Source organism: Miscanthus floridulus, chromosome 8 (assembly GCF_019320115.1).
Source record: "Miscanthus floridulus cultivar M001 chromosome 8, ASM1932011v1, whole genome shotgun sequence".
Lineage (NCBI taxonomy): Eukaryota > Viridiplantae > Streptophyta > Magnoliopsida > Poales > Poaceae > Miscanthus > Miscanthus floridulus.
In genome coordinates, this window is record NC_089587.1 from 193,439,158 (window position 1) to 193,465,974 (window position 26,817).

The window sequence follows — 26,817 nt, forward strand, 5'->3', positions numbered from 1 at the left end:
CAATAGTGGTAAGGCAAAGGTAACATAATCTGCTCGTGTGCATTTTTCTATCGGATCATACCATGATTATGCTAATTTTGATGTCGTGCCTATGCAAGCTTGTTCACTTTTGTTAGGCCGCCCTTGGCAATATGATAATAATGTTCTACATCATGGTAGGCAAAATAGATATACTTTTATGTTTAAGGGAAAGACCATTGCTTTACTTCCTTTAACTCCTGCTGAAATTGTGCAATATGAAAAGGAACTTGCTGAAAAGAAAAAGAAAGGACATGATAAAGACTTTAGCAAACCAGCAAATGAACCATCAAGTAACATGAAAGAAGTTTTATTTGCTCTTAAATCTGTTCTTGCTGATCATGATGAACCATGTTATGCTTTAACTTGTACATCGCTTATATGTCCACTTGGTCCTGCTTCTAGTGCTATGCCTCTTGTTGGTACTAACCTTTTGTAGGAGAATGAGAATGAATTTCTAGCAGGGAGGCCACCATGGCAGCGGCCTTTGCGAAGGATTAGGTGCCAAGATGAACGTCTTCTTCTGGAGCCATTGTTGCTGTCATCCAATGGAGGAGACGATCTACTTCAGTCGAGGATGACTTCACTTCAAGAAAGGGAGGATGATGAGGACATCACTACTTCATCGCATACAAGCCAAGGCGAGGAGGAGGTCCAGCATGGGCATCCAATTCATCTTTATCATGGTGGAGGCCTAGTCCAACTGAAGTTGGAGCCCATCTCTGGTTCTAGGACCAGTCTACCTTAAACTGGTCACCCAGGACGCATCCGGACTCCGTTTTCAACGATCCACATATGGCTGGAAAGCTAATTTGATAAGGAAGCCAATGCAAGTGGTACCATGTCCAAAGCCCTTCGAAATCAATAGGAATCATTGAGAGAATTCAGTATCTAGAATCTGCCAGGGTGCTACGACACCGTCTTTTGGTCCGTTGGACCGTGTATCGTGTTTGGGACCATTAGGGGGCGCGTCCAGGGGGTGACACCCAAGACTCAATAAATAGCAGCCGTCGCTATCCTTAGGGTTTGGTGTTTTTTAGTTCTTGATTTCCTCATGAAACAAACATCGTTTTGCTGCAACTGTGCCGCTAAGGCCGCTTGCTGTGAACCAGGGCCCTAGTTCTTGATCTTGTTCGCCTGTGGCGATTAGTCCTTTCAAATAAAGACTTGAACTCCTTCTCATTATCATAAGCCTCATATTTATTTGCAATTTCAGATTGCGTTCATCCCATTCTTGCTTGTGTTCTCGATTCGCTTGCAGAAAAACCTTCTCGGCGAGGTCAATCGTGTTCGCATGATTGATAACCAACGAAGTAGTGGTGTAACAGTTGCGGGGGTCCGAATCAGTCTTGGTTCGAAGCCTAGATCATGAACATCGAGACTCCACCAATCGACGCTATCATACCTTTCGGAAGATCGAGCCAGTGCTACATCAGTTGGGATGGATACCTCTAGGCCTCCGCACTTTGACAGCACTAACTTCTCCTACTATAGTGCTAGAATGGCTTGCTACCTTGAGGTGGTCGATTTGAGTGTTTGGAGAGTCACCCGCGACGGGATGAAACCCCTTAAGAATCCTAAGAAACCAACAGCGGGTGATGAAAAAGAAATTCATTTCAATGCTAGAGCTAAAAATTGCTTGTTTGAATCTTTTAGCATGGACATTTTTAACCAAGTATTTACATTAAAAATGAAAAATGAAATTTGGTTAAAATTGCATGAGCTCCATGATGACACAAGTAATATCTGTGAGCAAAAACATTGCCTAGCTAAACAAAGTTATGATTCTTTCAAAATGAATGAAAATGAGCTTGTTCGTGATATGTATTCTCGTTGGAATCTAATTATCATTGAGCTCAATTCTATAGGATTGATAAAGCTAGATGATGCAGATATTGTAAGGAAGATCATCTCAGTGCTACCACTTTCCAAATATGCAAGCGTCATCACCATCCTCCACAACATGGAGGACTTGAGCAACATGACCCTGGCCATTGTCATTGGCAAGTTGGTGGCATATGAAATATCACGCAAGATGGGTAAAGAAGATTACTCTTCATCAAGCAAAGGCATTGCTCTCACATGCGGTGAGCAAAAGAAGATGAAGGGAAAGCAAGTTGAGACAAGCTCAAACTCAAGCCCCTCAAGTCAAGATGAAGATGATGATGATGATGATGATGATGATGATGATGAATCAAGTGATGATGATCAAGCCTCCTCCTCCAACTCCTCCATTGATGATGAAGAAACAATCAAGCTCATATGAGGAGTAGAGAAGTTGATCCATAAGCTCAATGTCAAGGGTGTGCCCATCCAAATTGAAGATTGCATCTTTACTAATCAAAGAAGAGAACAAAGAAAGAAAGGATGCTATGGATGTGGCAAGAGAGGGCACTTTGTGGAAGATTGTCCAACTCACAAGCCCACACCCAAAGACAAGAAAAAGAAGAAGGCATGTAAACGCCAAGCCCTCATTTCAATCAAGACTTGGGATGATTCATCAAGTGAAGATGAAGCCCAACACAATAGGCATGGCCGCAAGCACTCATCATCAAACACTTCACATGTGTTCCTTATGGCATGAGGTAACGAAAGCTCATCCTTTAGTGATAGTGATGATAATGATGAATTGCCTTCTTATAATCAACTTGCGCAAGATAATCTTGAATATGCTAAGGCTTGCACTAGCCAACAAAAGAAACTAAAAGTTTTGAAAGAAACATTAGATAGCTCGCAACAATCTTATAATGCTTTGCTTGAACAATATGAAATTTTTGCCAATCTTAATGTGGAGCTATCTACTAAAATTGAGCAACTAGAGGCTAGTGCAAGCAAAAATAAATGCAACAATCAATGATGAACAACTTGTTAAGAAAAATGAGAAATTAAAAGAAAAGTTAGCTAGCTCACAAGATGCTTATAAAAGTTTGCCTGCTAAAATGGAAACCATGTGGAAACATTGTGATAAGCTAACTAATAAAGTTGCTAATCTCGATGCCATCGGTACAACCCCCACCGAGGCACCTGAAAAGAAAAGTTCAATCTTTAACATGCCTAAAAAGGATGCCTCTACTTCTTGTGATGATTTATTTGAATTGGACTCACCCATTTGCGATCAAGTTTGTTTTAAGAATGTCATTGTAGAAACATGTACACAAGATGTCGCAATGGAGAATGAGCAACTCAAGCAAGAAGTGGCTCGCCTCACCAAGGACTTGGTTCAAGTGAATGGCAAGACTGAGCTAACCCAACCTCATCAAGATAACACAATCAAGGGAGTGAAGAAACTTGATGAGGGACAAACCGTGGTTTGGTACATGTGCTACAAGGAAGGCCACAAGTCCAATGAGTGCAAGGTGAAGAACAGGGGAGGGAAAAGAAGAAAGTGAAAAAAAGCAAACAAGCAAGCTCTCCAACACTTACAACAACAAGGTGAACAAGAAGGCCTCCACACCTTATCTCTTGAAGAAGAAGAAGAATGACAAAGTGGTGGCCATCAAGGTGAACAAGCGAGCCAACACAAAGTGGTAGCCATCAAGGTGAACAAGCGAGACAACACAAATGGGGCCAAACTCATCAAGGTGCCAGAGGAGATTATTTCCAACATGAGAGCACCAAGAAGGTTTGGATCCCGAAAGGGAAGTGAGAAGTTGATGAGGACAAGACACCTTCGAATACTACCATTAATTATATGGTAAGCTCGTTCCTACATTTGCATAGTGATTTTTGGTACAATTCACTTGGTTCCACATGTACATATCATTATTCTCTTGTAGGTACAAATATGTCTCAAAGTGCAAGCCCATCAAAGTTGAACTTTTACTTCATCGGCGGTCCGACAGTGCTTCATTGGAAAGGCCATAACTCATCCATCTGAAGTGCGACTAAGGTCAATGAGGGCTTGATGGAAAGCTTGATTGATAAAATTTCAAATAGATCTGGTCCCATCTCAATATCACATTAGCAAGACCTCCAAATCATCAAGACATGATGTCGCTATTTCTTTCGGGAGCTACATCATCATCATGGGCTTGTTATTCACCCTTGGGACCCTGGCCCAAGTTGGAGCATGCCCCAAGGAGATGGAGAACACACCAAGGAATCCCTTGGACGTCCTCCCCCTTGGACACCACCTTAGTAGGTCAGCAAGGGTGTCCAAGCCAAGTTGGAAGCCCAATCCATGTGAAGTTCGAGTCCATCTCGGGCTCCAGGAGCAGTCTATAGTAAAATGGATGTCCAGGTTGCATACGGACTTGTTTTCGACGAAACACATATAGATGGAAAAATAATTTGATAAGGTAACCAATGGAAGTGGTCCCATGTCAAAATTCCTTCGGAATCAACAGGAATCATCAAAATAAGTTGACGTCCAGAATATGTCAAGGCGCTGCATCGCCGTCTTTTGGGCCGTTGAGCCTTGTAATGTGTTGGGACACCTTATGAACGTGAATAGGGGTCCTTGGACGCCCCTTAGCCTATATATGCAGTAGCCTCCTATGTTAGGGCTTGGGTTTTGCTTTAGATTAATCTGTCTTTGAACAGTCACCGCTATCGGTTTATGAAACCCCACGTTGAGATCTTAATCATACATCTGCAAATTGTCACTTTACTTGAGTTGCATTTTATCTTATTCTTACTTGTGTTCTTCGATTCGTAGCAGGGATTAGCCTTCTTGGCGTGGTCAACTGGATTATGACACGGTTGATAACCAAAGGAGACGTGATGCTAAAGTTGCAGGGTTCGGGTATTTGTGATCTGAAGCAGTATCGATGTGTTGCTCTCCACCAAATCAATAGTTATCTTGAACCTGATGGAAGATCGGGAACCCTGTCCCCATCAAGTGGTAATCAGAGCTTCAGGTATACCGTCAGGTTCGCATCTATCCACTAGTTTGAGTGTTTCGCCTTCGTCCTATAAATCCAGAAAATTGTCCTACAAAAATATTTGTATTCATCATTGTTTTTCCCTTATCTCGTCACCCGTTGTGCCAATGTAATTTTTTACTTCAGTTTGCTTTATTGAACGGTCGTCCCTCATGTGTTATCGTGTTGGCCGTGTCTAGGTTTTGTTCTGTGGTCACCGTGTTCATCTCATCACCTTTGGTCAACAAATTTAGCCTCACGTTGCAGCACTAGTAGTTTTAGACGAGTTGGAGGAAAGATAGTAATATTTGTACGGCCAATATTTTCTTCCATCTAAAATAAAATATCAATCACGTTTTCCTTTGACCGGTTGTAAAGTAGACCGATTGATCCAATTTGTTTCCAATTAGGGATATGACTCCTTTTCGAATAACATATTCTATTTGCTTTGTTTGACTGATCATACGTACACTCCTTGGATTGTTTATAGATCGGTTGCTAGCTTGCCTATTGAAAGCAACAAGATAAAAGGAATTTGCCTACCTTCTGATAGTTGCCGAGTGCCTCAATTTTTTTCCCTTTGTCGCTGAAATTTCCTTGCCATAACCGCTGCATGTGTTTCTATTCATGTAATTTTTATGCGTCACTTGTCTGATAAAAAAAAATCAATCAAAGGCAAAGAGGTGAAAAAAAAGCCACACAAAAAAAGAGATAAAAAATAGAAAAATCAAAAGGCATTGTGGTGCAAACAAAAAAAGCCTGCACCAAAAAAGAAAAACAGAAAGAAAAATTCAGAAGTGCTTGCATCTTTTGAGTTCTTGTGCTGAGTTGTATTGTTGCTTGCTTAAACAGGTCCAGGACGAGTTTAGGCTGACGACAATAGACTAGCATGGGACTACTTTTCAATCTTACAATTTCTAAATTAAATTATTGCTATTCCTTGCTACCATATTATTTAGCCTCCCAAGCTTCACATATATACTTCAGATCAGTACAGAAAAAGATCCTTGCAATCTCGGTGCCACGCCCTCACATGTATCATGAACCAGCCACTGGTTGTACCATCTACTGCTTTACTTTGGTAAGAACACTTGTAAGAGCTTGGTAAGACATGTGAGAGTGTGATTCCACCGACCCACAAATAGTTGATAGGGCATTTATCTTGATTTCTAATAATATCAAACAAGTTTCTGTTTAAGAGTGAATTGCAGGAAATCATTGACCATATATTTGTAAGGATGGACACAACGAAGAACAATCAGCCATCACATATAGACAATAATCATCAAGGTGTGAGAGGTAAATTTACCCTACCATCCTTTGTTGACTCTTATGATGGAGAAGAATACTTTGATTGGGAGATGGGTGTAGAAGAAGAATTTAAATCTCACCTAGTTCCTGAGATACATAGAGTTAAATATGCTACCAGTGAATTCAAGGATTTTGCTAAAATCTGGTGGTGAGAATTAGCTAATTTGCATCTACAACTTAAATTATGGGATAGAGTAAAAGAAGCAATGTGTGATCGTTTTGTTCCTCCTTATAAACGTGATATGCGTAAGAAAATGCAGCGCTTAGAGCAGGGTAATATGTATGTCCAGGAATATTATGCAGAGTTCCAAAGGTGTGGAATACATTGTGGGATAGTAGAGGACACAGAAGATAAAATTGTTCACTTTTATGGTGGTTTGAGACAAGAAATACAAGATATTGTTTATCATAAAGATTTTTATACTATCGACAGTTTGTTCCAGCTTGCTATGCTTGCAGAAAAAGAATTACAGGGATGTAAGAAAAAGAACCAGAGCAACATTGATGACAATCTCACAAACCAGATATTAGCAAGGGTGGAGCAAGCATTTGCGAAGGTGGAGATCGCGATAAGCGAGCAAGTGGCCGCTTCCACCGCTGCAGTAGTATCTTCACCACCATGACCCATATTGACTCAGGAGCCTAGTAAAGCTTTAATCCATGCTGAAATTGTACAATCTGATAGAGAAAATGTTACTAATGAGAACAAAGAGATTTATATTAAATATGGAAATCACCAAGTACCTAAATTGGAAGATTCTTTTATGCTTGCTAAAAAAATCTGATATTGCTGAACTTGGTGATGATGTGCTGAATTTGTCCACCGCTCATGCTATAATAGTGCAACATTTAGTGGACACTAAATCTAATTTACCTTTGTCACAAAACAATTGTTCAGCTAATCATTGTGATAAAGAAGAGTTGTGTGATAGTGCTTTCATTATACATGTGCCACAACTAGTGAATGAGATTGATTCTTTTGTTTTGGAACGAAATACTTGTGCTGAAAATAAATAATTGCTTCCCATTGCCAATGAACAAGATGAGCTAAAATTGTTGTCTTCTTTAAATACATTGGGTTATATTGAATTTTATACTCTATGTAGCCTAAGTAGTTTGAGGGAGAAATTTAAATGCGCTAAATTGTCATGGTTGTCTAGATGTACATATCATTTTATTGACAAATATAATTGTAATGGAGAGTATATGGTACACCGAGTTTATATTTTTTCAAATCTGAAATCTCCATTTATTGTGCATAAGTATGATCAACTAAGGGACAACAATTGCTATAATCTTGTCATGTCAAGTTCCCCTAGTTTTGTTATAAAGAAACAAATTAAATTTCAAGACGGGGAGCAATGTTGGCTACTACCTACAACCAGTCCTCCAGCTAAGCTCAAACCGAGGATGGTTTGCTGTCAAGAAGGGGAGGATGATGAGGACAAGACACCTTCGGATACGACCATTGATTATAAGGTAAGCTCGTTCCTACATTTGCATAGTGATTTTTGGTACAATTCACTTGGTTCCACATGTACATGTCATTATTCGCTTATAGGTACAAATGTGTCTCAAAGTGCAAGTACATCAAAGTTGAACTTTCACTTCATCGGCGGTCTGACAATGCTTCATTGGAAAGGCCATAACTCATCCATCCGAAGTGCGACTAAGGTCAATGAGGACTTGATGGAAAGCTTGTTTGATAAAATTTCAAATAGATCTGGTTTCAGCTTTGTATAACATTGGTAAGACCTCCAAATCATCAAGACATGCTGTCGCTATTTCTACCGGGAGCTACGTCGTCGTCATGGGCTTGTTATTCACCCTTGGGACCCTGGTCTAAATTGGAGCACGCCCCAAGGAGATGGAGAACACACCAAGGAATCCCTAGGACGTCCTCCCCCTTGGCCACCACATTAGGAGGTCAGCAAGGGCGTCCAAGCCAAGTTGGAAGCCCAATCCACGTGAGGTTCAAGTCCATTTCGGGCTCCAGGAGCAGTTTGTAGTAAAATGGACATCCAGGTTGCATACGAACTCCGTTTTCGACAAAACACATATGGATGGAAAAATAATTTGATAAAGAAACTAATGGAAGTGGTCCCGCATCAAAATTCCTATGGAATCAAAAGGAATCGTCAAAACAAGTTGACATAGAGAATTTATCAAGGCGCTGCATTGCCGTCTTTTGGGCCGTTGGGCCTTGTAACGTGTTGGGACACCTTATGCACGTGAATAGGGGTCCTTGGACGCCCCTTAGCCTATATATTCAGTAGCCGCTGCCCATGTTATGGTTTAGGTTTTGCTTTAGATCAATCTATCTTTAAATAGGCGCCGCTATCGGTTTGTGAAACCCCACGTTGAGATCTTAATCATACATCTGCAAATTGTCACTTTACTTGAGTTGCATTTTATCTTATTCTTGCTTATGTTCTTTGATTCGCAACAGGGATTAGCCTTTTTGGTGAGGTCAACCAGATTGTGACACGGTTGATAACCAGAGGAGATGTGGTGCTAAGGTTGCAGGGTTCGGGTCTTTATGATCTGAAGTCGGATCGGTGCGTTGCTCTCCACCAAATTGATAGTTATCTTGAACCTAACGGAAGATCGGGAACCCCGTCCCCATCACCGACACTCCCAATGGTCGAATTCTAGGTGACCGTTGAGCCTTTAATTTTAAAACCGTTGGACTATCACATATAAGTTCGACGTATACATGACTTGGTTCGACGTTAGGTTCGACTCTCACATGTATCTATCATATATAGTCCGGCGTTATATATGACTTGGTCCGACGCTAGGTCTGACTCTCACATGTATCTATCATATATAGTCCGACATTATATGTGACTTGGTCCGACGCTAGGTCTTACTCTCTTATGTATCTGTCATATATATTTCGACGTTATATATGACTTGGTCCGATGCTAGGTCCAACTCTCACATGTATCTATCATATATAGTCCGACGTTATATATGACTTGGTCCGACGCTTGGTCCGACACCCATATATAGTCACTTTCTCCACGATTTCTTGCATTCAGCTTGGTTCCATCTCGTGCCTTGGACTTGTGCATGTCTTGTGGGTCTTCTATGTTGCTTCTAATGTCTTGGCTTATGGTGTAGATCATTCGGATCACACCGTTACTAAGTCTAGGCCACTTGTGCACCCTATTAGACTACAAGACAAACACTTGCAAACACATTAGTCTAATTTGGTCTTCTTGCTCATCAAACACCAAAATCCAAAGTAAATGGGCCGATTGTCTATTTTCCTTACAATCTCCCCCTTTTTGGTGCTTGATGACAACATGACCAAAACAAGCAAATAATAATAGATACCAAATTAAAATCATATTTACTTGCTAGAATGCAATGCAAAGGCAAGTTTATATGATGATATCTTACTTGTAGGGATCTTTGAAGACTTATCTTTCCCTTGCACATGTCCCCGTGTGGTATTATGGATTTAAGCCTCCCTCTAACTCCATAATTCACTATCCTCCCTTTTTGGACCATTCCCAAAAGAGGTTCTCCCCCTTTGATCATCCCATAACCAAAGCCACTTGAATGCTTGATACCAATTGAATGCTTCCACTTGTATCACGGTATCTTCTAAAAATTTTAATTTTGTGGATTTGGTGTTATTGTGGGTTCGGCTTGCTTTTGGTCCTACAACTTCTCTCCCTTCGGAATGAAACACCAAAAAGGAAGACATTCGTAGCACAAGGGAGGGTCAAATTTTGTGATCCTTGGTATATGGAATGGAATTGATCACAAAAGTTGACCCTCACATTACATAGACTAAGCTCCCCTAAGTGTATGCATACATATGGTAGATGGAAAGCATATGCATAACCGACAAATTAATGCACAAGGGAGTTTAATCTATATAATGCATAGACAAAGCATATAAGAGTACCAAATTGAATATTAACATAATGATATCGGGTTAGGAATACCATATGTAGAAACTCAATTGGATTGACACCACTTGTAATGGGAGGTGGATTTTGAAGGCATGATGCTTATCTTCAGGGACTCCATTTTCCTCACAATGAGACTACTACACACATGATAAGCTTGAAAAGGGTGTTAGTCTCAAAGCATCCAACTTGTAGAATAATCTTCCCCTAAAAGTGTGCATACAAGTTTGGAATACTTGCAGGAGACATGCACATTTGACATTTAAGGTCAAAATACCAATTGAAAGATGAAGTCACATGAAGGTGAACATCACTTGTAGTTGGTATTTAGCGAAAGTTATCTATAATTTGGACTTTGGCACATATAAGATAAACCAATTGAAAAATGAGCTATGTGCTGTGCTCCTAAACAATTTTAAACCATGTAGGTTTGCTCCAAGGGTGAGAGTGATACCGAGCAATCCTACCATATGATTTACCTAGTGTATGCATGACAAGAATTTTAAACATGCAAATGCAAACCTAGGCATGAAAAGGAACTAGATGCTAATTGAAATTGCAAGAATTTAAATCTAGTTACCTAACATGGGAAGGGGAATTTGGGTCCATAATCTTTACTAACCCACTTGGCAATAACCTTGTCCATCATGATGCACCCCATGAAATACACCCAAACTCTACCAAGTCTCCAAATTACCCAAAGTCCATTTGGACTTCTGATGGGGACGGGGTTCTCGATCTTCTGTCAGGTTCAAGATAACTATCGATTTGGTCGGAGACAACACACCGATATGGCTTCAAATCACAAAGACCTAAACCCTACAACCTTAGCACCACGTCTCCTCTGGTTATCAACCATGTCACAATCCAGTTGACCTCACCAAGAAGGCTAATCCCTACTGCGAATCAAAGAACACAAGCAAGAACAAGATAAAATGCAACTCAAGTAAAGTAACAATTTGCAGATGTATGATTAAGATCTCAACATGGGGTTTCACAAAACGATAGCGGCGACTGTTTAAAGACAAATTAATCTAAAGCAAACCCAAACCCTAACATAGGTGGCGGCTACTGAATATATAGGCTAAGGGGCATCCAAGGACCCCTATTCACGTCCATAAGGTGTCCCAACACATTACAAGGCCAAACGGCCAAAAGACGCTGATGCAACGCCTTGACATATTCTGGTCGTCAACTTGTTTCAACGATTCCTGTTGATTTCGAAGGAATTTTGACATAGGACCACTTCCATTGGTTTCTTATCAAATTATTTTTCCATCCATATGTGTTTCATTGAAAATGGAATTCGTATGCAACCTGGGTGTCCGTTTTACTATAGACTGTTCCTAGAGCCCGAGATAGACTCGAACTTCACATGGATTGGGCCTCCAACTTGGCTTGGACGCCCTTGCTGACCACATAAGGTGGTGGCCAAGGGGAAGGACGTCTAAGGGCTTCCTTGGTGTGATATCCATCTCCTTGGGGCATGCTCCAACTTGGGCCAGGGTCCCAAGGGTGAATAACAGGCCCATGACTATGACGTAGCTCCCGGTAGAAACAATGACATCATGTCTTGACAACTTGGAGGTCTTGCCAATGTGATATTGAGCTAGGACCAGATCTATTTGAAATTTTATCAAACAAGGTTTCCATCATGTCCTCATTGACCTTAGTCGCACTGCGGATGAATGAGTGTTGACACCCATGGGGGGCACGTAGAAAAAGATCCACAAGCGCACGGATATCGGTTGTAGCTTTTCACCAAAAGTATTCTAGGATATCAAACTCAGGGAAACGTGTGAGTTTAACTAAGTCTAACTTAATTTGGGGTAGCAACAAGGCTAAGGATAAATAGGAGCATAGAAAGAACTACTAACGTTCTCTATTTCTAACTTAAGTAAGTTGTGTATTCTAGTGTTCACCTGGGGACATTACTAAGGAAAAGCACAAACAGAGTATGCTATTCCATCGCAACCGGGTCCTACTTGGCCTACAGACGGGAGGTGGACTAAAGAGGACTCAACGAGGCTGTCACCCTCGCGATCTACCATCGATCCAGAATGCAGGGTGCATCCACGAGTAGCCAAAACTCTAAGCACCATGCTTATACTAACGATTACCACTTTAATCCTTCTAGAATGGATTAAAGCACTCAAAAGAGTTGCAATCCTGATGAACAATATAAACACAATACTTACTTGAATCAAAAATCAATTACCAGAGATGTCTCAGAAACAAGCTCAGGTAGAACCTGGATCTACCAAGGTACAAGCTATAGAGAGAGAGAGCACCGACAGGCCAGCACTTCCTCCAAACTCTTCCCTTACTCTATATCTCACTATTTTTTATTTACAAAGGATAGATCCTAATGTGGAGGACTATTCTTCTCTTGAATGCGATCCATTTTTGGAGGAGGTATGGGGGTCCTTTTATAGGGGTCAGTAGGTAGCCTATGAGCCCCTGAATCTGTGGCAACTCATCATCTCGACCCTCAATACGAACCGACCTTGATACACAGTGAAGATGAACTCTCAAAGGCAGTGGATAATCGACCTACGAAGTAGACGCTGATAGGTGGGCCTGGTAGGCTAGCTAGCCTACAGGTGGGGCTGGCTGGCCCCACCCCATGCCCGTTTGGGTTGTTTTGTGGTGGTTTGTCTTGGACGGTGGATTAGGGGTCCTTTAAGTTGGTTTTGTCATGGATGATCGTTATTTGCTCTGACTATATGGTCCACATGGTCTGTTTTCTGATTAAATCCTCCTGCATTCACAGATTCACCAAAACTCATAGAAATACTTAGTATAGATCTCTATACCTATGTTGGTGATTAAGATCAAGGATAAATGCAGGTTAAGTTGACGGTTTATGTTTGCAATAACGACCGTCAACAAGCTCCCCCACACTTGTTCTTTGCTTGTCCTTGAGTAAAGAGTGAGATAAAAGTAAACATGAACATAACATCTTAAGATATACAACCAACACAAAAATGTATTCCAAAACATTCCTTACACAGGTGGGATATGTGGCATTGGCTAACATATATCCTTGAGCGGTTGAAAAATGGAACATCTCTCGAAGCGAAGTCATCTTCCTAAATTCTCATCTTAGTGACTTGGAGTTTTTAAAGTTTTCAAAAGAAAAGCATAGTCCACTTTATACTCCTCAAATGGTACTCTCAAATTGCTCAATGGTGTATAATTCCTTACCAAGGCATAGCATTATTTTGCCTTCTTTTTCATCCTACCACTATAAGGCTTATGTGGAGTTTTGGGTGTGAACAAAGGATGCAGCATACTTACCTTGTATATGTTGTTGAGTCAAAGCTTGGATCCAAGGAGAGAAGTTTCATACTCTTAAATCAAGATGTGCATGTGTGTTGATATATATGTGGTGGCTAACCTAATTCTACTATGCTCCTCTTTTAGATATGATCTCTCTCTTTATCTTATTATTTTGAGACATGGCTATCATTACTTTATCCATGAGCCTTCATGTGCCCACATTTTTTTCTCTTTTTTTAACATTTGGGACCTTCATGTGTCCCTATTTTTATTTTTATTTTCTCATACTTTTGCATAGCCGTTTGTCTCTTCTACCAAAAACATATTTAGAGAGATCATATTTTTAGAGCATGGATCATTTATTTTGATGGAACCTAAAAGACATGTTTTTGCCTACTCCCAATGTAGGAGTAGAACATTTTTAGGTGGATCTAACTGAAAGGCATGTTTTTGCATACTTCTAGTGTAGAAGCAGCACATATATGTGGTGTGCACGTGATCTTGATCTTGGGAGCATGATAAGTCTCTCAACAAGGGTCAACAAGACTTGACAAGACTCAACACAAAGCAAGCAGCTTATGTAGAAAGCTTAAAACATATAAGATATCATATATGGCTTTGGTAGGAATTTCTCACCATTGGGGAGTATGTGACACTATGATTTTATGATATTTTGTCAAAGACAAATTCTTCCAAGTACCTTGAATAGAAAAGGTATGATTTCTAAGACAGAACTATATCACACTCCACAACAACTTAGTCAATATGATTGTCCTATAAATATATGTTCCCACAAGCATAAGTATATGTATATGGAATGTTGGCGGTTCTTATCAACCAAATCCAACCACCAACTAAGATCCAAAAAGGAGAAAACTAACATGATTTACACACATATTATTCATATTTACAAAGTTCCACTTGTGTTGCAAGAATATTGTTTTGCAGGACACATACAAGAATACAGTGGAAATATGATCAAAAGTGCGCAACCCAGAAGGCATAACACAGACTTTACAAGCACAAATAAACAAAGCAGCCCACATTGCAAGGAATGTAATGTGGCCAACCACCAACGCACCTAAACTCCAAGCCTAGCCAGGGATCCACCAGCACAAGGCGGTGGTGAGGTAGGCCTGCCCGGGTCCACACCGCCCTAGCGCCGCCTGGCCCCACCTTGCTCTGGCAGTTCATCAATGCTATGCAGAGGCAGTTTAGGCTAGTTTCCTATTTTACCTTGGATCAAACCGACCTCAACCATGTATAAAAGGAGGGGTAGTGCTCCCATTCAACACACACCACATTTGAGTCTACACACCTCTCTTGAGCAACACCTTTTACTTTTTCCTAAGTAGCTTTTAGAGCAAGGCAAAGCTACCTTGGAGGGCGTGACTCCTTGGAGAAGAATCTTGGTATGAATAAGATGAATCATTTCTCCAAAGTCTTGTCCTCACTTTATTAATATAGTTATGCTCATGAATTAGAGTATAGTTCTTATGTTATGATCATAACATACAAATTAGTGTATAGTTTCTATGTTATGATCTTAGCATATAGAACCTTATGCTTAATCATTCATATCATGTATATGAGAAAGAATAGAGCTAAGTTGAGGTGTCGGTTCATCGTGCCTTCGGGTGTGCCCAAGTCTTTTACTTGTCGATCCGTAGGGTTGGAGTCTCAGGGGGACTTTGGTAGTTTCTCTATACACAAGCATGGTGCTCGGGTATATAGAATCAGGTGAAAGCCCTAGTTTGGTGTTGGTTAATTGATGAAACCTATTGGACTAACCCTGTGTCTAAGTATGTAGATAAGCTAGGGTGGTCCAATCCAAGTGGTGGAGCTAGATGGTGATCATGAAGATGGTGATGATCATGGAGATGGTGATGACCACAAGATAATGATCAAGTGCTTCACATTTGTAAAAGAAGAAAGAGAAAAACAAAAATAGGCTCAAGGCAAAGGTATAACCATAGGAGCCATTTTTGGTTTTGTGATCAAGACACTATAGAGAGTGTGATCACATTTAGGATTGATAGCCATACTATTAAGAGGGATGAATCTCCGTTAATGCGGTTATCAATTGCCACTAGATGAATTCATACATGCATTTGCATTAGGACCTAGTGTGCTAATCTAACACCCTTGAAAATGCTTTGAAAATATGCTAACACATAGGCACAAAGGTGGTACACATTGTGTTTGGCACATGGAAGTAGGGGTGAAGTAATAGAAGTTGAAATGGAGAAGATTGGGGTTTCACAGAAGTGACCTGATGCTAGTCCCCATGGGACCGGACACGTCCGGTGCCTAACCACTACTAGACATGTGTGGTTTTTTGACATTCTATTTATGTCAAAATATATAGAATTAATATCACAGCTTAAGATTTATGACCTCCAGTTGACGAAAATTCGAACGTAAAAAAACCAGGGTCACAAATTGATTATGTGACATTTGTAAATTTAATGTCACAAGGTTATGACATTGGATTTTAGTGTCATATAGGTTTATGACATTGGTTTATTGTCACAAAATCTTAGGCCTTGCCACATGGGCAAATGCCATGTAGGATCAAAAGCTGACATGGCAAGGGAAAAAACGTCACAAAATGAATTTTGGCCTGCTAAAGCCCACATAGCAAGCAGCCTCTTCGTGGACCACAAGCTTGTTTTGACTGATATTGCCTGGCCTATTATTTTATTTTTGTTTTTTGGCCCATTTTTTCAGCCCACACAATTTCAGCCCGTCCAATTTTTTTAGCTTGTATATTTCAGCCCATATATTTTTCAACCCACATATTTCAGCCCATACATTTATTCAAATGAAATACATATACATTACATCCATCCACATATACATTACATCGATCAGATTTTTAAATGAAATACATATACATTACATCCATCAGATTCAAATGAATCAACATCACCACATAGGATTGCAATATCACAAGCATTCCACAAGTCTTAAAATGCAATACATATACCTTACATCCATCCACCAACTCAACATACATCCAGTCTCAAAGTCTCAAATTTTAACTTGCTGCTACAACAGCCATAGCACAAAAACAGTAGCAAGACACCAGCAGCATAGAGGATACAAGCACATAATTATCCTGCTACTACTGTTGTAAGTTCAGTAATCATTACAGCCGCCACAGCACAAAAACAGCAGCAAGACACCAGCAACACAGCGGACACAAGCACAGAATTATCATGCTGCTACTGTTGTAAGTTCAGTAATCACCAAAATAGCATCCTTAGCCTCGCAGACACAGATGTCACCAAAATATGAGCCTAATTGAGTTGGAGAGCTTACGGCTGAGCATCAGGTGATGCAAACTTGTTGCCAAACAAGGTACGAAGGAAACCTTGGATTTCAAGACCTTGTTGCTTTAGCTTCTCAGTTTCTTCTTCGTTCTTCCTTGCTGCTTCTTCATTCTTCCTTGCTGCCTCTTTCTGATCCTCTAATTGCTTCTGCACATCAGTCAGCTATGATCGCAGTCCTGCTGATCCCATCTTCTCAGCTTGCAATTCACTCTCAAGCTCATTTATGTGATCATTCATTGCAGCAGCTTTGGCATTTCTCTTTATCGCTGCGGACTGCATGCCAACACTACAAAGAAAAGTTGATTTTGGCATAACATGAGCTATAGCTTGAATAGGAGTCTTCGGATCTCACCCTTCTTCTGTTGGTTGATCAACATAGGCCTCCATTTGAGCCTAGCAACAATAACACCAAAAAAGTCAGATTTCAGTGCTAGTTATGTATGTCTAGAACTGATGTCTATATGGAAAGCAACATAGTGGAAGAAATGGAATGATGTCTATAGAATGGAACCTTCTATGCTAATTATCTGTGTCTAGAACATATATATGTAATGATGTCTATATGGAATAAAGATCTGTGCAAACATTTTTATTTTGTACTGATCTGTTGTGTTGTTCATCATAGTAAGAAATAGGGAAAGGTACTCACAATGGCATCCTTCGCTTGCTCATTAAAACCTGACTTGCTGCTGCAGTGGGTGTCCTTAAAAATATCAATCGCAGTTGGTGGCGCATCCTTAAATTTAGTTTGCTTCTGAAATTACATACAAACAGAAAAGTAAATAACTAAAAGCATGTGAAGAGTTATTTGTAGCAGCAACAGCATAGTAGTAGCAACATAGCTCTGAGATCGGTACAAAAGAACAGCAGTCAGTAGCATTGAGCAACATATAGCAGATCAGTAAATAACAGCAGACATACAGCAGACAGTAGAATTGAGCAACATACAGCAGATCAGTAAATAACAGAAAAGTAAATTACATACAACGGACAGTATTTTTCATGCAACAAGCACAATTTCTGGACACATACAACCTCCAGTATCAACTAAAAATCACAAAAGTTTGTAAAGATGTAGTGATTTATCTTACCATTACATAGCATTGAGCAACATAGCTCCGAGATCTTGTCATCTGGTGGTACTGAACTAGCTCACAGCTATCTTTGTTTTTTAGACATTTTTCCTATACAAAGAAAACATTAGTGGACAGACAATCCATATATTCTGTAAGGCAACAATTTTGATAGATATTAAGGAAGGGTACCTTGTGCTTTGGGTTAGACCACATGTCCACGAGTAGTGATGGTGGCAATGATAACAATGATGACATGTCCCTAGACGATGAAGATGATGATTTCTAGTATGGACCTTGACGTACTATTTTGATTTCTAGTATGGACCACTGACATGTCCCTAGACTGCACTACTATTTTGTTTTCCCTGGACATGTTATCTGAACTTGTAATCTAAACATGTAATCTGGACATGTTATCTCGGCCTATCAAGTTATCTGGACCTATGTTACTGTAACTTAAGTGCTACCTATCTATTGTGTGAACCTATATGTCCAAATTCTATTGAAATTGTATCCACTTTCATGCAGAGCTGCATACAACCAGTGAAAAATACTCTGTCAAAATTTGGCGTCCTGTGGCGCCTTTGTGCGCTGTGGCGGGCGTAATAGACGGTGAGGGTGAGGGTGAGGGTGAGGCCGTGAGGGTACCTGTATAGGCCGAGTGGCCGATTGGAGTCCTCCGAGACCGAGCCCAAGACGTAACCGCAAGCAGCCCTCCGATCCGCTGCCGCCGTCGGCTGCCTGGATCTCCCGAGGCGCCGGCCCTCAAGCTTCAGCGCCCGCCTAGATCTCCGCCTCAGGCTTGGGCCGAAGGGCACCACCGTGGTGCCGCTCGATGGTGCCACGCGTGGCTCCGGCCGCACGCGTGCGCCGGCGAGGGGTGCCACGGTGGAGCCGCCATCCCCGCGTCGCGTCTGCTGTGAGCTCTCGGCTGCGCTCTGTCGCTCGCTGGACTGAGAGAGAAAGGGTGAAGAGAAGTGAGCTAGGGTTTTGGGAGCCGGCGCCGCGTCGCCATTTTCTATCCTCCAAAGCGCTTGCTCGACCGTCCGATCTGCATCGACAGCGTAGAATCCAGGGGGCAGCGGGGCCGGATTGACGCGGCAGAAAAGGGATATGGTTTAGGGGTAAAATGGGATCTCATAAGCATGGGCGATGCGGATCTCATAGAGTTTATCTAAAATTGCGCTCGAGTACTAACGAACCCACTTGAATAGCGCAATGGTCTAGCCCTTTGAGTTTGACATCGAGCTCCTGGGTTGGAACCCTATGGTAGCCATTTTTTTGCAACATTTTTTATTAGATATTACGTTCTGTGATTTTCTAAATATTAGTAATAATATGACACTATCTTATTAGTTTTCTGATTTTCTAGGTTCCACAAAAATATCTAACTTTAATATCAAGATTTCAGTTTACAGTTTGATTAATTAGTTCAACTATTTCAAGTTATACAATAATAACTCATTTGTAATCAAATTATATCAACAACTTAAAAAATAGAAATAATTATTTATTGTAGGTAATTATTTTATTTTATCTTTATAAGTAATAAAATATTTGAGTTACATTTAAAAAAATAAAAATATCATAAAAATTAAAAATGAAATACTTGAGTTATTTTCAAACTTCTTCCTATATTTTTAGCTATTATTGTACTTATTTGTTGAATGACTAAATGATAAAAGGTACAATACCTTAAGCTAGGTAGAAAAATCTTAAAACTTACATGGACACCTCATTTTGGAGTATAATGATGACAACAAAGTTTCAATTGATTCTAAGAATGTGGTCATGCACATCCTCACAACGGCATACTCCCTCTGTCATGTATTATTAGTCGTTTTAGACTATGAGCAAGTACGATAGAGATTCCATATATCTGGACTGAAGTTCTTTACAGATGTATAATACCACTTTGTCGAAATCCTTTTGAAATTTTTATGTCATGATCATACACTAAAATAAGGTGTCCATCCAAATTTTTAGAAATTTTTATGTCATGATCATACACTAAAATAAGGTAAATCATTAAGCTATATTGTACTAATTAAAAATCTGGCAAAAAAATGAACATGGAGAAATAAAAAAAGGAATAAACACAATAAATGTTGACAAAACCCAAAAATTGAAAAAACCCAAAAAAATTGGCTATCATCGGGTTCGAACCCGGGAGCTCGGGATCAAACTCAAAGGGCCATACCATTGCGCTACTCAAGTGGTTTCATTAGTTCTCGAGCGCGGTCTTTGATAAACAGATCCTGCAATGCCAAAAAAAAGACCGCAACCTCTCGCGCCTCAAGGCGCCAAAACAATTTCCCTCGTCAAAAAATTCCGCCAAAAACACCGGTATATTTACTCATTTCCCGCACTCGTCACCTCCTCGGCCACTTGTTCTCTCTTCCCCCCATTTCTCCAACCCTACCCACCACCGCTGGGACACAACCGCCGTCGACGAGCTGTGTCCCCGCCCACGAGCTACGTCCTCACCAACATCAATCGCCGCATCCCCCTCTCTCTCATCGCCCCATGCACCTATCTCGCCCCATCCACCTCTTTCTCGCCTCAACCTAACCCTAACCACCATTGGATTGTGGGTCATCGTCGCACTGGATCTGCTTCCTGTCGACTAGGGTTCACCGTACCAGGGTTGCTTCCCCTTTGACGACCACCGACGACGAGCACCTGGTCTACATCCGCAACCTAGCCACAACCGCAATGGTGGCAACAAGGGGGCAAGGTAGGAAGCGACCTGTAGAACAAGAACAAGGTAAGCAAAACTCTTCTGTATTGATGAATTCTGTTGTACAATTCTATTGCCCTGGTATCTACTTAGGGTTTGCTAACCATTCAGTCAAATTGTATTCTGAATCTTAGATCTGTAATCTATTTTGCACTTGTATTTGTCTGAAATAGAAGCAGCAGTGATGTTTTCTAAAAGCAATTGTAGTACAATTCTGAAAGTAGCTGTGACTCTTGACTTCAAATAGATTTTGGCGTGGTTCGTTTGACCATTTTAATGATCTAGATTTGGATGTAGCAGAGTGCATGCATGTGTGTTGATAGGAAAAGAGTAGTTCAGTACAAGCTATCTTCAAAATTTTCAGATAATTTAGAGTATTTGTGCTTCAGTACAAAAAAAGTTGTACCTCTTACCTCTGACCTATTACTTGTTGCCTATAACCTATCACCTCTTATCCCTTAGCTCTTCAGCAGGCACTACAAGCTCCTACCTCTTATCTATCTAGCATCTAGTATTACTACCTCTTATTACTTAGTTCACTCCTTTTTATTTTCTAATAGACACAATTTGCTTGTTTTTGTAAGAACCTCCAAAAACTGATTATGAGAGACGCCGGGATACACGCGTGGCGAACAATTTAAAGAAGATGCAAGAATTCGGCCTAAAAAATCTATCTACTGAATTCAATAACTCTGTATCACAATCTGCATCAAAGAAGGGGGGAAAATCAGCAAACAAGAAAACAAATAGTGAAGATTCAGATTCATCGGAATATCTCCTTGAAGATGATGATCAAGGAGATAGTGATGATGATGACACTAAATCTGATGTGCAGCCACAACCCCTAGCAACTAAGGTGCTTCTTCTATCTTCAAAGTACTAGATGTGGAATATTTGTATTGCATTTGAATGTTTTTAATCTGTTCTTTAATATATGCCCTTGCTTTTAGATGCATCTTGTTTCTTGCATACCTGTTCTTTAATATATGGTCTTGCTTATTAATGCACATGACTTACTTGATTTTTTTCCACAGTATCCTACAGGGTATAGTCGGAAAGTCCTAGCTTCAAAGAAGAAGAAGATAGGTCCCACCATGGCACCAGGAGTTAGGGCTAGTAAGAGAGTGAGGGCATCTCAAGGATCACAGGTGCAAACTCCTGAATCCCAAACAAGATCATCAAAAAGGCTTCAACCTTCAGCGAGAGATGGCCAGAATGTAGAGGATCCTACAGATGGTCATGATGAAATACCACCACAAAGGTCTTATACAGATGTAGAGGAAGGCAATGGAGCTAGTGGTCAGGACAATACAGCTACAGAGGAAGTCAGTGGAGCTGGTGCTCAAGAAAGTACAGGTGCCGATGAAGACAATGTAGCTGGAGAGGAAGACACTGAAGGCAAGTTATAGTTTCTTTGTCATTCAAATATGTCATCTATTTTGCTTATCTGCATGAAACTAAATCATTTTAATGCAAATTCTATTTTGTAGCTCCTACACAGCGAGCCCCAAGGAGACCCAGGCCACCCACCAAGGGAACACAGCTGGACAGGATGACAAAAGCTATGGGAAGGAGAATGCCCATACCTATTGCTGAAGGCAAAAGAAGGCCTCATGAACCTATTCAAGCAGCCAAGTTTGCATCTGAGGCTGGTGTCATCATTCAGGATAAGGTTCATGTTCTACCTCATTGGAAAGAATACAAGAGAGGTGATCAATATTACAAAAACTTTGTGGGAAAGCTCTCTGTAAGTGCATTACTATTTCTATGGTTAACATGTATATCTGTTTAACCTGAATTGACTAACTAAATATGGAATTGTCATATGACTAGGGGCGCTTGGCCATTAACCCTGACGACAAGCCAACAGAGGAAGCTTGCACCGATATGCTACGCTCTGGGGTGCGACAAATGCGTTATCGGCTCAAGAATAAATACTTCAATGGTGTACCTGCAAATGAGATTAGGACAACTTCTCTAGTTGCATGCATGACTGATGAACAGTGGAAGGCACTAGTTGCAAAGTGGTCTGATCCGAAAAACATGGTATGGGTATCTTCTCATATATTCTTTCTCATTCAGTTTCCAAAGGATCTTCTCATTTTAAACATATCATCTCATCAATCCTTCTTGCTATACCCAGGCCCTTCAATGAAAAGCAGTGTAACACATAAATATTTTCAAACATAAAGATTCCCTAAGCTCCTAAATTGGAGCAATTAGCAGAATGTACTTGGGAAAAAGGGTTGGTCATATATATCCTGCAAACAAAAAGGATTACAAATATGCCCTTAAATATCAGTCAATTCATCAAAGGATAGAATAACATATTCTAAAGGACAAAATCATGAACAGAACAATAAAAAGGCAGTTCATTGTGAGCATTCAGACAATTTGAGATGTACATTTCATAGAAGTTGTATAGGGGCATAAAAGAGTAGACAACTCTGCAGGAGTTGAAAAATTACCATCTTACTGTTTTTCAGATAAATAGGTATCTTGTCATATATTCTTTCTCAATCAGTTTCCAAAGGATCTTCTCATTTTAAACCTATGATCTCATATGACATGTTCATTATCTTGTAGGAATCAAGTGAAAAGAACAAGCAGAATCACCGTAAAGTCAAGTATCATCAAGCTACGGGTTCTCGCAGCTATGTGGCACACTTACATGCATATGTAAGTAAAGGGTACCCTATACATATTTGCACTAAACAACTTATTTTGCATTTCATCTGAGAAAACTTTGCTGTAATTGATTATCTATGAAACAGAAGAAGAAGAAAAATAATGCAGAACCAAGCACATAACAAAATGAAGAACTTGATGCGGTGGAGGCCTTCAAGACCTGCCATACCAGCTCCAAACATGGTCTGACTGAACTAGCAAGAGAAGCAGTTGTAAGTCACGACATCTATTTCGCTGTGCCAACAACTATTCATTAATTGGATAATATGTCTTGTTTCAAACATTTTGTATTCTGTCTTTTGCTCAAAACTGGTCGTAATCCAATATAGCTAGACATACTTGCTAAATAATAGTCCTATGTTGTTGACTTCTACTTGTATTCAGTTACCTGACAACAAATAAATGACTCATGATTGCATACCTATTTGGCATCAGTTTCTGTCAATGCAGCGTAGGTTTTTATTTTTTTAAATACATCTTGTGTGATATTTCCTCCTCAAATTAATGCAATAAGTATCAACTAATGATGGGTCATTGTTGTTTCAGTCAAATATGGAAGCTTTGAGGATAGAACCTATTCTGAAGGTGAGACAGCAGTGTCCAGTGTGCAGGTTGTGTCCCAGGTGCTCTCCCAGAACAGCTCAAACCTTTTCCTAAAGAGTGTTGGCATCAAACCAATGCCATCCTCCAAATCATCATCATCAAATGAAAGCGAGCTTCGGGAGCAACTAGTAGTTGAAGCTACGGCTGCTGTACAAGGTGAAATCGATGAACTCAGGAAGAGAAGTGAAGAAGCTGAGGAAAAGCTGGCGAGGACACAAAAGGAGATGGAGGAGTACAAGAAGCTGATAGAGATAAACAACAAGGCAATGGAGGAGAACAATGCGTTGCTCAAGCGTACCTTGGCCATCAACAATGCTTCTTCGACATGAGCGCTGCTCGTAGCTGCTGGTTCATTAAGCAAGGGGTCTGCTGGTGATTTTGTTTATGTAGTAACTTATGTTGCTGGTGGTTGGCAACTTTTTATTATTTCCTGTGATGTTAATGTGAACTGAGATGAAACTAGTAGTTCAAATGTGATGTCTAGTGAGTTATGTCAACCGAGTTTAGAATTGTTGATTAAGTTGTTGGTCATTGGAATACTAGATCTGTTAATTTATGGAAGCTTTTGGTCATTCCAGTATTATTTGCATTCTATAATGAAATCAGCATGTGCACTTGTGATGAATTATCTGACCTTTCTGTGATGATTTGGTAATTGATTCTGTGACGAATTTCTATTTACTTCAGTGACAAAAATGAGAACCTATCACAGCAAGCCTTGTGGCCCAATAAAAAGTGGACACATGGACCATCCACATCACTGGCCACGTCAGCTGCCACGTGGTCGGACACATCACCTGCAATGTAGATGCGCCACGTGGACAAGACACGTCAGCTGCCAGCGTGGTAGACGTCGTCTGGCCGCCTAACAGATGGCAAGTCATGATGAAAAAGGGGCTATATCAATGATGAAAATAGATCATCATAGAAAGAATACACTTCTATGACGACGGCCATTTCGTCATAGAACAAATGCACATCTATGACGAAAATACACGTTTCGTCACGGTAGGTAAAATATGACGCACATTCAATGACGAATACCATATCGTCACAAATTTATTATAAAATAATATATGTGATGATTTTGGAGTCTTCAGTGACGAAAGAAGAGCATCATTGATGTACACATCCCTAGTAGTGTGTGTTTTCATTGTACAATTGATAGGAATAAAAGCATGTAAGTGATAGAACAAAAATCATTGTGCCTAATAAAAGTCATGTTAGGAACAAAAACATGATTAGTTGTTTTCCAAATGATTGTGTAATCAATTGTGTATACTACATTTTTTTCACTAGAAACTATTCGTAAAGTCCAGGGAGAGAAAATAAGAGTACTACTCAGAAAGAACTGCGATGTGTCCGATCATAGAGTAGTACTACTCAGACAAGAACCGCGACGTTGTCCAATCACATGATCAAGATTTTCCACCCATTGCAATGCACATGCATGTGTGTTAGTACTAGTACCACTGTCGTTGCGCAACTAGGTCCAATCATTAACTGAGTACTAGTACGACATTGAAGATGTGGCTGCAGCGCAAGTTTAGAGAGGAGAGGGAATCGGCGAAGATGGGGACATACTTGACCTTGTGGTGGTCATGGCCCTCCTCGATCTTGCTCATAATGCATGTCAGGAGCTTCTGCCGTCGATGTTGTCCACGTAGAAATGGCAGAGAAAATGATTACAGCCTAAATAGGGGTGGCACGCATAACACATGTTCATTTGGTGTGACAGACATTGGACATGTACCAAAAGGGTCCTAGTTCAAAGTCGTTCTATTAACAGCGCTAGTACTAGTACCACCGTTGTTGCACCACTCTAGGCTCAGTCATCAACTGAGTACTAGTACGTCAACTCATGAATAAAACCTCGATCCAAGCATCTCTCATGATGCTTCGGTTGTATACACGGAGTAATAGAGGAAGTCCTATAAGTGGAGAGTCAAGCTTAGATGCTAATACAACATCAAAGGTGTGGCCACAGAGCAAGTTCAGCGAGGAGAGGGAACCGGTGACCGATGTGTTACTGATCAATATATATATGTCCTTGTTGTTCTAGATAATGGACAGACATGGCCAAAAGATTTAAAAATAAGCTCTTTAAATAGGTTTCGTAGGGATAAAAAGACTGTAACAAATAGTTTTTTTAGAGATAATAGTTAGGTACGTGCTTGAAAATAGTTTGAAAATTAGCAAAAAAGAAGAAGATGTGGCTGCAGCGTGAGTTCAGAGAGGAGAGGGAATCGGCAAAGATGGGGACATACTTGACCTTGTGGTGGTCATGGCCCTCCTCGATCTTGCTCATAATGCATGTTAGGAGCTTTTTCCATCGATGTTGTCCACGCAGAAATGGCAGAGAAAATGATTACAGCCTAAATAGGGGTGGCACACAAAACACATGTTCATTCGGTGTGACAGACATTGGACATGTACCAAAAGGGTCCTAGTTCAAAGTCGTTCTATTAACAGTGCTAGTACTAGTACCACCGTCATTGCACCACTCTAGGCTCAGTCATCAACTGAGTACTAGTACGTCAACTCATGAATAAAACCTCGATCCAAGCATCTCTCATGATGCTTCGGTTGTATACACGGAGTAATAGAGGAAGTCCTATAAGTGGAGAGTCAAGCTCAGATGCTAATACAACATCGAAGGTCTCCTCCGGACAATTGTTTAGTAGATGGGCTGACATACTCAATATATGGCTCAACCTCCGGACAATTGTTTAGTATGAACCAAACCATTTTTCATAATCATGCTCAAGATATGTAAGACTTGGTGCTCCAAGAACATCAGCTCCATGCTGGAAAATAGATAGGTCTCCTCTCACAATAGCAACATGCTCTCTATTCCTGCCCTCTCAATTGTGTCATGTCTCAACATCATCATCAAAGTACCTCGAGCAAATAGTCAAGCACTCAGTGGCAACATATGCTTCTGCAATGGACCCTTCAGGCCTTGCCATGTTCCTC

General features: G+C 40.5%; 1 pseudogene; it reads left to right on the forward strand.

The window, feature by feature from the left end:
- Positions 1–20,525: 20,525 nt before the first annotated feature.
- On the forward strand, positions 20,526–24,390 carry LOC136474400 (uncharacterized; annotated as a pseudogene).
- Positions 24,391–26,817: the final 2,427 nt, after the last annotated feature.